Source organism: Epinephelus fuscoguttatus, linkage group LG13 (genome assembly GCF_011397635.1).
Source record: "Epinephelus fuscoguttatus linkage group LG13, E.fuscoguttatus.final_Chr_v1".
NCBI classification, from domain to species: Eukaryota; Metazoa; Chordata; class Actinopteri; order Perciformes; family Serranidae; genus Epinephelus; species Epinephelus fuscoguttatus.
In genome coordinates, this window is record NC_064764.1 from 8,299,166 (window position 1) to 8,315,607 (window position 16,442).

General features: G+C 39.4%; 1 protein-coding gene across 1 annotated transcript in view; it reads right to left on the minus strand.

Moving 5' to 3' along the window:
• Positions 1-16,442, minus strand: part of LOC125900229 (insulin-like growth factor-binding protein 2-B) — a 31,715-nt gene that overhangs the window by 12,997 nt on the left and 2,276 nt on the right. The window lies entirely within an intron of this gene.

Genomic DNA, 16,442 nt, shown 5'->3' on the forward strand with positions numbered 1-16,442 from the left:
TAATCTACCTGCCAGAGGCTGTTTGTGCATGTGTGTGTGTGTGTGTGTGTGTGTGTGTGTGTGTGTAGTTGTGTGTGTGTCTATGTGTGTGTGTCTGTAATTAGCACTATAAAAACAGGAGCAGATCACTAAGGTTGTAAATAACGCCCAAGAAGGAAAGGCCCCCCAGTTAATCTTCAGAGCTCCTTACACATGCCATGACACCTTTTGAAATGTTTCTGTGCGTGTTCACACGTGTCTGTGCACGTATATTTCAGTGCACACTCTGCCAGATGTGTGAATAAGTATGGCTTCTACGGTGCAATAGCCATGTCTTCACTTTCAGCCTTAAAGGAGCTGTATGCAACATTCAGAGCATTCATACAGCAGCGAACAGCTATTTGCTACGTAGAGATATAGTGGAGTAAAGTTGTCCTGGGCGGAGAAGGAGTCACACTCTCTCTTTGGTTACTGTAATAAGAGCATATCTGTTCTTTGTTGTGGTAGACGGTCCAGCCGCTCGTGCATGTTAGTGTATGTGAGCCCCCGTGTGTGTATCCCATTTGCTCGCTAATTGCCACCATTCTGCACTGTGCTCCTACCACGCTTACTAATAATGATGTCCTGACCTATAGTAGGGGAACGGCATCGTGGCAGAAGCCTATTGGCCACCCTCTAGTTTACCATGTTAAAACCGTTAGCTCTGTAAGCACTGTTACCTCTGTTAACACTGTTCGCGCTGTTAGCACCATTAGCCATCTAGTCCAAGGCTCAGCCATCTCCGTTTTAAGAAACATGTGAGGGCAATCCAGGCACAAATTCTGAATATTTTAAATGTTCTGAATGTTGCGTATAGGTCCTTTAAACATTTTTAAAATGTTTGTGAGTGAGTGACATGTGAGTGACATGATGCAATGATGTAATGAGAATGCAGTCAGTAACTCAGATGTTTAGAGTTGCCAGCCCCTTCATTATTTTTAACTGGTTTCACTGTATATCCAGCAACCAGATCTAGCCAATGCAAGCTAAGGCGACCCTTGAAAAATCAGAACCTGAGGCTGTAGCCCCATAGGTTCAGTACAAGTAAAGCATGTGTAATCCTGAAAAAGTTGCAAATTTATGTACTGTGGTTTTCCAAGTGATGTAATGTCAACTGCATTATGACCATGGTGATTCTGTATTCTGCTTTACAAGCAGTGACAACTGTTGTTTTGTCTAAAGATGTCTTAAAACAAGACAAAGAGTCTGCAACATGCTCACAATGACTCTGTTAACGTGTTTGTGTCTAGCAGGTATTTTTACCATGTCCATCACCATAGTTTGGCATGATAGCATTTGCTAATTAGCAGTGGTGGGACCAAGTGTTTTGCAAGTCACAAGTAAGTTTCAAGTCTTTGAGCTCAAGGCCCGAGTCATAAGTTATGTCCCAGGTACTAAACTTTTTTTTTTTTTTTTTTTAACTAAAGTTTTGAGTCCTAAACAAGTCATAATGTGCTCTTGAACAAATACAATGCAATTTTAATGACAGGGTAATAGTATGATAAAACTACAAATCATGAATGCTTTTTTAAAAATTTGTATTTCGGCAATTTGTTGAAAGTTGTTGCATCTCTATACGTAATTTTCAACCCATAGACACTTTACTGTAATTCATTTTTTGTGGATCACTGTGTAGTTTTTGTACCTGAATTAAATTGTCTTTGGTATCATTATTTTCCTGGCACCAAGTAATGTAACATTATGTTTATAGTTCTCTCTTGCAACTAGATGCTGTTGAATTTGTTTAAACAGATTGGCACTGAGGAATTAAGTGTTGACTTGCTGGGAATTAATAGCGTTAGTTAATTCAGGAAATGAAGAGAAATGTAATGTTCCATGGGCTACTTTTTAAATAACATACTTGTAAATCTTTGGGTTTGGGAAAAGGTATTGAATATTCTTAAGTCAAAAGGTTCAGGTCCAAATGAAGTCACAAATCATTAGTGTTAAAGTCCGAGTGAAGTTGCAAGCCTTTTTTGATTTTGCCATATTAAGTCTAAAGACATAAATTGTATGACTGGAGTCTGACTTGAGTCCAAGTCATGTAACTCAAGTTCACTGCTCTGGTAGTTATTAGCACTAAACACAAACTGCACTGAGGCTGATGGGAATGTCATTAGTTTTGTGGACTGGTCAGAACTGAAATATTGGACAGATAGAAACAATGATCTGATGATGCCACCAGAAGGTAAGGGGATCACCAAAGTGATTATAATTTATCTTCAAGGAATCATGAATGTTGGTAGTCAACTCCACGATAATCCATTAAACAGTTTTACTCTACCTGCTGGTTACACAACATTAAACGTTGGGCAGTTACTTAAGGTAGATACATTGTCTGGGAGTCATGAATGTCTGTTGCAAGCGGCAGCCTTTGGGGCTAAAAAATGAAGCCAATGTGCAAGCGCCAAAACCTTGAACGGCCACTTGAGGCTGGTTCCAAAGCCAGGCAATCCTCATAGATCCCCATGTTAAAAACACCCAACGCTAAACTTGTTTTCAGCCCGGTACAAAAAAATGCTTTTGGTCTTTAAAACTAAATTCAACACTCATGAAAACTGTACAAGGGGGGAATTTTTGTATAACACACCCATTTACATTTTAAAGTTAAGGCCTAAAGTTAAGCATAATTAAGGGCTTAACCACTTTGCATGTAAAGCTGTTTGCTAGCTGTCGCGTCAGTGTATGAGTCAGTTTTACCCCTCAATCGGAGTTCACCAAACAATGGGTGACCTCACAGTGGCGTCGTCTATTATATATTATATTCTATGGTTTACATGCAGTAAATGTTGGGTTATGTCACTAGGTAAATGGAAACTATGACATGTTGGTGGGATCATATGTAATGTCAGGAGATCACCAGAGTTGTTAGGATTCATCCTTCGGGGCTTTTGCATACCTGCAGCAACGTCATGGCAGTCCATTCAGTAGTTGTCAGGACAACAACCAAAAACTTTACCCCATGATGGTGCTCAAGGAAAATGTCATGGGAAATTCATTCAGTGTTTGATGGGATATCTTACGCTGAACTTAAGTGTTGGATTGAGCCAACATTGCCATCCCTTGAGCCTAAAATTTGACCACACATTATAACTTTTTTGTTCATTTGTATGACTTTATGTGACCCAAGCCACACAGAGAGATCTTTCCAATCTGATAATCCAATTAGAAAGCCAACACTTCCCATGGGTGTACAGTTAAAGCTGTGTGGCCACAAACAAGACCTTAACATTTGAAGAAGTCAAATTATATTCACTTTAGTGTGTGAGTGATGGCCAGGAGTCATAAATTCCAACCTCACAACCACACAGACTTAGAATTTTGGTCCAGGCTGATATACACAAACAGTGTATGACATGTAAGAGTGAGAGTTTCTGCAGAAAACATTAGACATATTCGAGAGAGAGCTTGATTTAATGATTCAATTTAAGTATGTTGCTCTAAAAAAAAACCAGCATGGTGAAAAGTGATATAGTTTTCCTTTCCTTGGTAGTTGCTAGTACACTGACTGTAAAAACAACACTCAGTGCAGTGGCAATGTTAAAAAGCTAACTGAGATGCAATTAAAGTTTGTAAAGGTGCAAAAATCCATTTCTATAGTTGTGTTTAAGATTTTGTTTTCTATAGACACTTATATGAATTAATGACAGCATGTGCCAGGGAGAAAAAACAAAACAAAACACATCTTTGGCCAACAGCTGTCATCTAAATACTGTGTTGTTGATTCTGTCTTCAGTGCCATAGAAACTACCTGTCTCGAGCTGTTGGGAGTGTTGGCTTTGGGTACTGCCTTAAAGCAATGCTTTCACAGTTCTCTCATAGCACAGAATGAGTAATGTCTTTCCAGAGTTGCTTAGCATTAATGTATTTGCCCTGTTATTGTATACAGTGAAGCTGTGTCTCAAAAATTTAACTTTGCTTCCACAGCCAAGAAAGTGGCCTTACAGTACTTCAAACCATTGTCAGTGTAAATGGTTCCTCTCAAGGCTCGGCCACTTCAAACACTTTGCAGCTGGCAAACAGACAAAAAGCAATTGAAAAATGAAGAAGGTTTTGCCTAGCCAGAGATCCCCTTCAAACCTTTTACGGTTAGCTAGTTCTTTCAACTTTTGATGTTGCTATGCATCCATGTGGCCATGTGTGTCATCCAAACCAAATGAAGTTGCCTTTGTAGTTTTAAGGGAAAACTGTTGCCAATTGGCGCTCCTACAGTGTTTGTCAGACTTAAAAGACAATAAGTGCACCCTAAGGTCAGGGTGGTTTTCTCTAAGAAAACGTATGCTTTTTACTATCAACATACATGCTCATGGTGTTGACTGACACAAAAAGACAAATGATCACAACTGATCAGCATTGTATTTCAGAGAACCATGTCCATATAATGTTTTATTTTTATTTTTTACATTTGTGTGACAATGTTTTCTGCAGCAGTTTTTTTCTCTTTATAAAAATAAAACATAATGTTTAGTGTTTGTGTCTGTTGTCTTGCCACCTGTTGTCAGACGTGTAAAAAGTATTTAGATCTTTTTATTTAAATTGCAGGAATGATTTTTTTCTAACATTTTTAAAAAATTTAGAATCAGGTTCAGATCACCTTTATTATGCCACTCTGGGAATTTTGTGCCCCAGACAAGTATGTATTGTGCAACCCAGTCTCATCATGGAAACAGTGACAAGGGAAAGTCTTCGCAGTGGACACACAAATTCCCTGCTTCAATGATGTTAACAATAGAAACTAAAGCCCCATTTCCACCAAGAAGTCCAGTACACTTCAGTTCAGTTCAGTTCGCATGCTTTCCGTTTCCACTGTCAAATTTTGTGGATGGTACTGATTGGAACCATTGCTGACTGTCCCCATTTCTGGTCATCCCTCTGTTGGGGTACCTTGCACACAGATCTGGTACTGAAAGGTGGAGCTAGAAACATTGCAGTCCCTTGATTAGTCAATAGAGAACTGTCACTCTTGCTCAGGGCTGAGTTATGGCTGGTTTTGAAGCTTATGTAACCACTGTTCATACCATGGCAAGTCTTACATATATTTGTAAACTATAACTATAAAATGAAATTAGGCTTTTTTGCCTCTCGCTGCAGCTGTAGACTGAGGGGGGGAAAAAAAAATTCTCTCTATAAAAACAATCTTACTTGTACTGGTGCATGGATAAGGAATTTTAATGTTGTAGTTACATTGTTCGAGGTGGAGCTAATTTTACTGTTTACTGTTGGGTTGTGTGATCTACAATACTGATAAATTTGAGTTGTCAAAGTAAATTCTGACTCATTAGTGTTGTAATCATATTATGCAACTTTTCTACACGAACTGTTTTAAGATTTGCACAAAAGAGGGATCCTATTAACACCTCAGGTGGAGTTTTCTCAGAATTGCAGGCACCAACATGCAGCTCCCACCCAAAGTGATCTCTTATGGCTTCACCTTTTCCTGTGAATGTGTACTGACACACATACTGTGTGCACACACATCTACATAGAGTAATTAAAGACCCGAGAGTGCGAGTGAAGGAGAAGGAGCATGTCTCAGCAGAGGATCACCTGCAGGGCAACTAGGGCAGTCGTGGACCACCGACAACAAAAGGAAAGAAAGCAGACAGTAAAATGCACAAGGAAAGTGCAAAAAACAGGGCTGTGTTTTCCCATTGGCTAGAGAGGGGGTTTGTCAGTAGGGGTCAATCTGTGTCATTTAGATAGCAAAGAATACACACTGTTGATCAGAAAGGGGTGATTTGGAGACTTCCGGTGGTGACGCTGAAGCGAATGGCAGCCTAAACACCGTGCTCTTAACCGGTTGGAGATTTATCCCCTTTGAAGAACATTAGATTTTAAGAAACTGCCAGAAACTTAATATGGAAGGGGATAAGCAAAAAAAGAGTAAAGGTAAACAAGGTTCAAGACGTGAAAGAGGAGAGACCGTCGAAGGAAAATACTACAGCGACGAGGAAAGCTATGAGAACAATGGCGGCGCTGACGAGGAAGAAGCTAACCCCGTCATGCAGGCCATCTATAACGAGATTCGTGCGCTCAGGTCGGATGTTAAAAGTGAAATGAGTGAATTTCGACTTTCCTTTCGTAACGACATGAAGAAGGAGTTGAATGAGTTTAGAGGAGAAATCAACCGAAAACTCGAAGAAGCTACAGGTGAGCTACGAGCCACCATAGCAAGAGTGGGCGAGGCCGAGCAGCGCATATCCGATATTGAAGACTGGAATATGGCAGCGAAGGAGGCTCTCACCCAGGTGCTAGATAACCAAGAGGCCCTGCAGGCTAAGCTAACCGAGCTAGAAGCACGCTCGCGCCGCAACAATCTCCGTATATACGGAGTACCGGAGGAATCAGAGGGGTCCAATCTGTCGGAGTTTGTAACGAAGCTAATAAAATCAGAAGTCGGCCTGCCGGTCGCGGACATGGACCTCGGAATACAGCGCTGCCACCGGGCGCTGGCCCCAAAGCCTCCCCAAGACGCACCACCGAGATCACTGGTGATTTGCTTCCTCGAGTTCAGAGTGAAAGAACAAGTACTGCGTACGGCGTGGAAAAAGAAAGATGTTCGTTACGAGGGGAAAAGGATCTATTTTGATCAAGATTACCCCCCCGAAATACTGAAGAAAAGAAAGGCGTATGTGGGCATATTGAGAGAGCTTAAAGCTAAAGGGATCCGCTTTCAACGCCACATCCAGCCAAGTTGAAGGTGTTTTTGACAGCGGCACACAGACCTACGGAGCGCAGCAGAGGCGGCTAAAGACTTGAAGAAGAGAGGATTCCCTATGGAGATCGTTAAGGAGCCTGACCCTGCAGCGCTGAAGCAGCGGAGATTGGCAAGGTGGGAGAGGGCAGGTGCAGATCGCCGCAGACAGGTAGTGGACCAAGGGCGGATAAGAGAGAGACTACGGAGCTTTCAGCGGGCTCCACCTGGAGCTACTGCTGCTGGCGAGTGAAACACCTGAGGACAAACATATTCACACATTGTGGGGGGAGTGATTGGAGCCATATGACTCTACAGAAGTAGAACCCAGTGACTGTTAATTGAAATATCATCCTGTGATGATCTGGGTCCAACCACTTTCGTTTGGACTTCCCCTTTTTTTTTTTTTTTTTTTTCATTAATTACACTGGGTTTCAAAAGAAAAGTGTTATTAACCCCAATGTAAAGTGGATGATTTATCTTTAGTTAATTTAACAGGTGAGGTAATACTATAATTACCCAGATTTGTTTAAGCTAAACCTTATATTCAAGAGGTAAATATTACAGTTTGCTGTTTCTACTTAAATCTACCTAAATTTGAACTATATAGTCTACCTAAGATGATGACACCTGGGCTTCTGAGCCCTTAATTTTTGTTTATTTACAAAAGGAGGGCTACTACTCAAATTCACTTATTTTGAATTTTTATACCCAAAAAGAAAATATTCCTACAACTTAATTTTCAACCTATTAAGGAATTAGATTTTTCTTTGCTAAAAGTTACCTGAGAAGATAATTCATGTGTTTCTCAACTCTCTGCCAATTTACAAAGAGAATACATATTATTATTTACTGTACTTGACAAGATGGATCATTATACCGGTTTTGGTGAAACTGACTCGATAAGAATGTCACCGATGCACAGTATCTCTTCTGATACTGATGAGAGGCCCCCGACGGACACGAGGATCTCCTCTCAATTTGAGATTTTATTTGAACTTCGGACTTGGAAGTCTTTGGTTTTTGTTCTGCTGTTTTTTTGTTCACTGTCCTTGTTCGGGATATCATGGGTAATGCTATACGAGTGTACACAGGTTGAAAGAGTACATGCATCATCAGGAATATAAGATAGTCACACTAAATGTCAATGGGCTGCATAACCCGATCAAAAGGAGTAAAATTATTGCTAAAATGAAATGAGAAAAGTTGCAGGTAGTTTTTGGCAAGAGACTCATTTGTCCTCTTCAGAACATGAAAAATTTAAAAACTTGGATTTCAAAATACCTATTACTCATCTCATAAATCAGCCCGCAGGAGGAGTGGCTATACTGATCCCTAATGCAGTAAATTTTGAATTTATTTCAGAAGTGAAAGACAAGGAAGGAGATTCGTTTTAGTAAAGGGTAAATTAGACAATGAAGAAGTAACTCTACTTAATGTGTATGCCCCCTGGGAGCAAAAAATATTCTTCAAAAATTATTTGAATTGATAGTTTTGGAAACACAAGGAATTCTAATTTGTGGTGGTGATCTTAATGTCCAACTGCAACCAAAATTAGATACATCTAATCAGCGCCAAAAGAAAAGTCCTAATGCCATCCTAGTTCAGAGGATGCTTACAGAGTTGGGTCTGATAGACGTGTGGAGAGAGTCTCATCCAGGAGAAAAACAATTCACCTATTATTCCCCATGTCACTCAGTATACTCACGAATTGATTATCTGTTTATGTATAAGTCAGATTGGCACAGAGTCAGGGACTGTAAAATTGGGATTAGGGATGTATCTGATCATTCAGGGGTGTACCTAACCCTGCACCTAACTAAGCAACGGAAAAATACACTTTGGAGACTTAATACGAGCATTTTAAATGACAAAACAGTTCAGAAACAGATTCAACAGGAATTTAAAACATATTTACAAAATAACGATAATGGGAGGTGTCTCCAAGTATTTTATGGGGCAGCAGTTGTTCGAGGCAAAATTATTGCCCTCACAGCTTTTAAGTAAAAGGAAAAACAGAAGACTTGTAGAACTACAAGCGGAAATGAAGTCATTAGAAACTAGACACATGGAACGAAGAGATCCACAAATATTAATTCAAATAAACAAAATTAAACAGGATATAAATGGCATATCGTTGAAGAAATAGAAAAACAACTTAAATTCACTAAACAAAAGTATTATGAGACAGGGCATAGGGCAATGAAACTACTCTCCTGGAGGATTGAAAACAACGGGGAAAAATATGATTTATAAGATTAGAAACCCCAAGACACAAAAAGTTTGCAGTGAATCAGAGGACATTCAACATGCTTTTGAACTATATTATAAAGAACTATATAACCAACCGACCATGGTAGATATTACAACAATAGAGACTTTTCTAAGTTCACTAGATTTACCATCTATAGGAGAACAACAAAATAAAGAAATTATGGCTGGGATAACGGCAGAAGAACTGAACAAAGCCATTTCGAGATTGAAAGCTAATAAGGCTCCAGGTTCGGATGGCTATCCGTCTGAGTGGTATAAAACATTTAAACAACAGATAACACCTGTTCTGCTTAACTGTTTCAACCATATACTGAGAACAGGAGAAGCCCCCCAATCATGGAAGGAAGCAGTTATCTCTATCATCCCGAAAGAAGGGAAAGATAAAAATGAATGCAGCTCATACAGACCAATATCAGTCTTAAATGTAGACTATAAATTATTTGCTTCAATCCTATCTAGGAGACTGGAGTCCATCGTCCCGGAGCTGGTAGATTTGGACCAAGCAGGTTTTGTATTAAACAGACAGACACAGGATAATATAAGGAGAACTCTACAGGTGGTGAGTCATATTACATCAGAAAACATCAGTGCAATTTTAGTCAGCCTAGATGCTGAAAAGGCATTTGACTCGGTGGGTTGGGAATATTTATACAGGGTACTCGCAAGATTCGGCTTCAAAGATGGTTTTATTAAATGTATTAGAGCATTATACTTTTCTCCAACAGCCAGGATCAGGGTTAATGGACACCTGTCGCAAACTATTCATTTGGAAAGAGGACACGCCAAGGCTGTCCCTGAGTCCGACCTTATTCGCATTATTTATTGAACCCCTTGCTCAAGCGATTAGAGAGGACTCTGGGATAAAGGGGACTATGATTAGAGGAGAAGAACATAAGATTTGTATGTTTGCGGATGATGTTTTGCTTTTTATTACAAGCCCAGACTCAAGCATCCCAAAATTGATGTCCCTGCTAAAAGAATATAATTTATACTCTGGATATAAGCTTAATATCCAAAAAACCCAAACCCTCACATTTAACTATATTCCCCACCCAGATATTAAAGGGAAATACAATTTTAAATGGGACTCGCCCAAAATAAAATATTTAGAAATAAACCTTACTAAAGATATGTCAAAACTTTTTGAAAGTAACTACGGCTCCATTAATAAGGAGATCAAATCTGATATTTCTAGATGGACACTCCTCCCACTGGACATGAGTAATAGAATAGAAATCATTAAAATGAATGTGTTGCCACGGCTTCTTTTTCTTTTCCAGTCTCTGCCACTAGAGGTGCCCCAAAAACAATTTGATGAGTGGAATGTCTGGATCTCGAGGTTCATTTGGAGCAGTAGAAGACCTAGGGTCCAGTTCAAGATTCTGCAGCTAAAAAAAGAGAAGGGAGGGAGAGCTTTACCATGTTTACAGGATTATTATTATGCTGCACAGTTGAAACCCTTAGTATACTGGTGCTCTCCAAATTGTGAATCTAAATGGAAATGCTTGGAAACTACACAGTTAAAAATTCCAATTCAATCTATTATAGGAAATAAAAACCAAGCAGAAAAATATTATAACAGTTTGAATCAATGGACTGTATTCACTCTCAAACTATGGTTTAAGGTTTTGAGGAAGTTACAAATAGAGAAACAGGCAAGAGTCTTGAATTGGATAGCATGTGATCCAGAATTTGAACCTGCTAGATTGGACGGGGGCTTTAAACAGTGGGTTAGGAGAGGATCACATCCTTTTGTTCCCTCATTTCAAACAGTAAATTTCAGAGTTATGAGTCTATTTCAGCCACATTTGGACTGGAGAAGCAGGACTTCCATAGATACCTGCAAGTCAGAGACTATTATATTAAAAAATTACAAATCAAGGAGGAGAAGGAATACAATTTAATCTCTATATTTCATGAGGCTTATGAAAAGAAAGATAATAAAAGTTGGTCTCAAGAATATACGGAAGTATCCAAGCTTCTAAAAATCATTCTACGTTTTCCATTAAACAGAAGTGGGAGAAGGAGTCAGAAACACAAATATCAGAAGAGACCTGGATAGAAATATGTGAGACACAAGCAACCACTACAAACTCGAGATCTCTACGAGAGTTTGGCTGGAAGAATGTAGTGAGATTTTTTATAACTCCTAAAATAACAGCACTACGAACAGGCACACAGAGCCGAGGCTTTTGTTGGAGACAATGTGGAACCCCTATGGCTAACCATGTTCATGTTTTTTGGTCCTGTCCGAAAATCCAGCCATTTTGGAGGGACATATTAACCGAGATAAATAAAATTGTAGGAGTGGATTTAGAATTTTCTTTTGTTGTTTTATATCTCGGCAAAATTCCGAAAACAGTTTTGCATAAGGACAGATACTTGTTGAAGATTCTTCTGGCTAGCAGTAGGAAAGCCATAACTAGAAGGTGGATGCAAGTAGATCCTCCAACATTGATCCAGTGGCACGGGATCATTCATGAAATTTACTGTATGGAGAAACTTACTTTTATTTTAAGACTCCAATTGGAGAAGTGTATGGAACGCTGGGAAAAATGGATCGAATATGCGCCTTGAAAAGTGTGACATTTGACTATGATGTATATGTATGTACAGTATGTATGTGTAATAGAAAGCTTTGATTTTAACTGTACCGCCCATGATGATCTCATGTTCTATTTACATGTTGATAAATAAAAAGTTAAAAAAAAAAAAAAAGAAAGGGGTGATTTGACTTCATACTGATGCATTTGATTGTAACAACCCTATTGCAAGGCAAGAACAATATTGGACAGCTCTCCAAAATGATGTTCAGTGACAATATTTGTAAGAGTCTTGCTATTACAGTATCTGGACGTGGCAACTAAGGTTTGGTTAAAGATAGGCAATGAAGAAAATGGCTCATGTATGGTTATAAACACTTAAGGTAGAAGTTATGCATATAATATGAATTGCAGGTCTGTGCACCTCACTACATAAAGATCACACTACTTCCTGCATCATTGCTGAATATAGGTATTGGCTTTAAATTGTGAAGTCAAGATGAGTCCAATATGTATGTTACTGCAGATATATTAGGCCTAGATGTAGATGGGCTATGTGCAGAGAGTATGACTGTGTATGTGTGAATTTGTCAAAGTTGTTGTAAAACAGCTCCCATTCCTTTATTCTGTGACAGCAGTGCATGATCAACATCATCAAAAATAACTGAAATAAGGCTAGACTTATCAAAGAAAGGTATTTTCAACTTTGGTCTGACTCCTAAACTTTTATATTCTCTCAGGTGACTTTTTTTCACACGTTCACTGAAGCAGTAGGCTTTTTTTTCACAGCAGACATTTAGAAACATCACAGTAGAAAAATCACTAGTACATAATAAAATGAATGATGGCTTATGCTATTTAGCCGCTTTGTTTCAGGGTCCTGGTATTGTGCACACTGGCTGATGTTTTGGGACACTTGAATAGAAAAGTGGCAACATTAATGTTATCAGCAACCTGTGCTTTGCCTGCTTGACAAGTCAAAGGCCCAAACGCAATGTCCCCCTAAACCCTAAGCCCTGAACCCTAAAGGACTTAATTTAAGTCACCTGGTAAGTGTTTGAGTGCAAGAGGCTGCAGGGGCTTGAAATGGTATAAATAGGAATGGGACCACACTTTGCAACATATCACCTTACCTTGATAACACCTAAACGTATTAGGAGAGTTTGTGGCTTTTGGGCCTTTTAAGCTTACGATTTTTTACTGTCTTCACAGTCAAGGCCTGCTTGATTTTAACATCTTGCAGGTTTTTGCTTTACAGTGTGGGCTAGAGGTAGTTTTAAGGTAGGTAGAGGTAATACATTTACTGTTTTTTTGTCAAGATAGCCTCATTTATGGTGGGGTAGGCAGTTTAATTTTGGAGTCACTGGCCAAAAATCCCACAACAAATTTTAGGTATACTGTAATTTAAGTGGACTGAGAGAACACTAGACTTCTGTACATCCTCTTGCCTCCGTTTTCAGGCTTAAGAAAATCCAGGCTGTGACGTCATTCCCTGTTGCTACAAATGACCTTACCAGGAGGAGAGCCGGCAGCAGCTCTGGAAATGAATACCCAGTCAGTGGCCATAGCAACACGAACCCAGCCAGCACAAACCCCAGCTCAGGGGAGCCAGACAACCCAAATCCCATCTAGATCAGCAAACTTTCTGTTGCTGCCTTTACACAGATTAACAGCCCCCTGTGACACCTGGCGCGAGGCGGTTTGCGTGGCATTTAGATGCCATTGTCACTCACTGAAGGTTGGCCTAGTGAGCTGTTGCCACTCTCCTCATGGGGAAGTATTCCACAGTGGTGGAGAGGTGGTGGAACCAAGGGGTGGCTCGCAGCTAATTCTTTTCTAATTTTTGGTCTAATAAGTAGAGAGGGAGAGCACAGAGCAATGAGGGTCTGAGTGAATCTGCTGTGTGCAGCTCTACAGTAAAAATAAGATTACATAAATCAGTGCATGGGAAAGACTGGCCTGTGGTCGTCTGGTGGGAGGGGCTTAGGATAGAGAGGGGAGAGCTGCAGATAGAGGGTGTATTTTTAAATTCTCCTGGGTTTTTTTTCCCTTTTCCAGATCACTGCCTTCCCCAACTTTAGGTAGTTGTGGTGGTTCCTTTTGTGCCTGTTTACCATTTTGTTTTTTACTCTGCTATTACTCTGCTAACCCCATATTTAACATCACAATGCTATGAATTGTGCGCAATTATCTCAGGCAAAGTCGGCAGAAATGAGGACTACAGAATGTGTGCATAAAGGGCTCAAAGTGCTCTTGAATATTTGATATTAGGAGAGCCCAAAGCCCTCACAGAATTAACAGGAATGCACCTTAAAGTCTGCGAGTGTGGGCAGTGGGAAAAAGGCTTACACATGTTACTTTGAATTTTTGTTTGTACATTTTCACTGTTTTTTTTTTACAGTTACCTTTTTAATGTCACATATCCTGGATGGCTTTGAGTGTAACAGAACATACCTTAAAAAGAACTTTCTTTTTTTTTTATGGTATGCTATTTTTATGGTTTCTATTTCTGTGTTCTGTCAGAGATATCGCGTAGAGACTGATATCCATCATTCAGCCTGCTACAAGTGCAATTCTACTTCCTTAAAAACAGTGGACCTTCCTCAATCTGTAAATCGGAAATATGTATGAAATGGTAGCTACATTTGATTCTGCCACTAAAGTTTGGCTCGATCATGATGATTATTTAGGCCTTCAGAGCAGCTCTACCCTCACAAATATTTAAGTAATTAAATATCAAAACTGCTGCTGCCAGTGGAGTTAAAATAATGTTGTGGAAAAGAAGTATTGGGTTTCAGTTTTTTAAGTAAATGAACACAGTTGTGCTAATCAAAGACTGTGCATTGCTCAACAGACCTCTGCATTACAGTACATGTTGACAAGTTAATGGCTAATACAAATATTGTTGAATAATGATGCAACCGTGTAACTCACAGATGCTCCACACCTGCCATGAACTTCAGTGCCTCATGAGAGACAGTGAATTAATTTTCTTTGTCCAGGATTCAAAGGCAGGGAAATATTTGGATTCATTTGGAAAATGAAGCTCATGCACACACTCATCAACGGACTGAAACCTTTGTGGACCATGACTGAGAGAACATTTCCAAGTCGACTCCCATTGCAAAAATAGTTCAAGTGGAAACACTGAAGATGATGTGCCATTTCTAATATTACACTTTTCAGATTGGAAGAATTCAAACCCTGAATTCAAAACATCAGTGTTGCTGTTTTCTGTCTCCACTGCAATGTGGAAATTTGCAAAGTACTGTTGCCGCGAAGTGTGGGGGAGTATGAGAGCAACAGAGGTGGTAAATGCCATGTTAATGACATCAGCAATGTAAAAGATGCCCAGATTGTAAGAGGATATGGAGTGTGCTTGCACTGTATAAAGCTGAAGTGGTTGATTTGAACTCTGGACTGTTTACTCAGGTCACCATGCTGTTTACTTCAGTTTAGTTCAGGCAGGTGAGAATAAGGTCATTTGAACTAAGGATTACACCAAATAACCACAACAAAAAGCCTAAAAATACAAGTATCTCTTCTCTTTTAAGTGAACAGCAGTGTGGTTATTTCGGAGTGAGAATGTAATTTCAACCAACCACAGGAAACAGCCCCAAAATGTGCATTTTAATGGGGACAAAGGAGACAGATGTTGACATTTGATAGCCAGCAGTTGCTCATGCTTGAAAAGCCAAGCATAACATAGTGAACTGAGGGCAAACTGCGGTCTGATCTGATGCTCATTTTCAGCTTTTCCTTTATGTGTTCTAACTGGTTTGAACACCAGAGACGGTAAATCACAGCAGAGAGCATCACGCTTAGCTAAAGTTACAGGGGTTGGAATTGGGTTTGTTTTTACTACCCTCTCCCAACAAAACCTTGAAGAGTCTTGAAAACAACAGAAGATTCCTGCAGAAAAAAATCACCTCTGTTGAGTCTTTTATTGTCTCAAAACATTTCAGTCCAAGAACTTAAAAAATACATTCCTCAGAGAGCTGACCCAAGATACATGATTATATACAAAAAGAGCTTGATTGAGAAACTAGGTTGCACCTGTTAATATAGAGATCTGCAACTTTACCAGCACCTACTGAAGAGTGTCTGTTGTGTGTCTTCCATATTTACTTGTAAGTATTTAATTGTTTAAGTGTGTATTAAATTGTTTCCCTCAAGCACCATCAATAACATTGTATTAAGATAGGACACTCCCAATAGGAGAGCTTTGAGGATACGTGGGTTACAGACATGTTATGGGTTCATCTGAGGGATACTGCTTGTTTGTGCTCACAGATGTGGGCCTTCCACTGCCTGCCAAACATATTGCATATGTCAACATTCATTCTCGGGAATCGATAGTGACCCTTTGTCCTTAATAACTATAATGTGGGAGAGCAAAGCTTGACATTTCTATGTTCTCACAGGATTTTTAGGGTTATTTATTTTGGGTAGTTATTGTGACCAACTACGTTTGATGTAGATGTGGTTTTTCTGACATTAACGGAGTCCTGCGGTGAAAATACTGGTTTTAGTCAGTGTACAGCTTCTTGGTGAAACTTCACCACTTTAAGGTAACTATTTTAACATCATGTGCAGGTATGATGCCAGGTCAAAACTAGCTGGCTTGGAGATGCGTGCACACATGCAAAATATTAATTATTGCAGTATACTCCTTAAACTAGAGGGCTTTTGTATTAAATTATAGTATGCAAGTACTTGGCAGTGGACCACTCTTAGAAGATCAAAAAAAAAAAAAGTTTATACAGTCCCTACACATATTTGGTAATTCTCTGCCACTTTAAGATATTGCTGCACAGTTATAGACTACCACTGTCTCATGACTCATAAATTAACATCCCTAATTAATTAACATTTACCAGAGACAAAGGCTACATTTCTGAGAATATATCAGA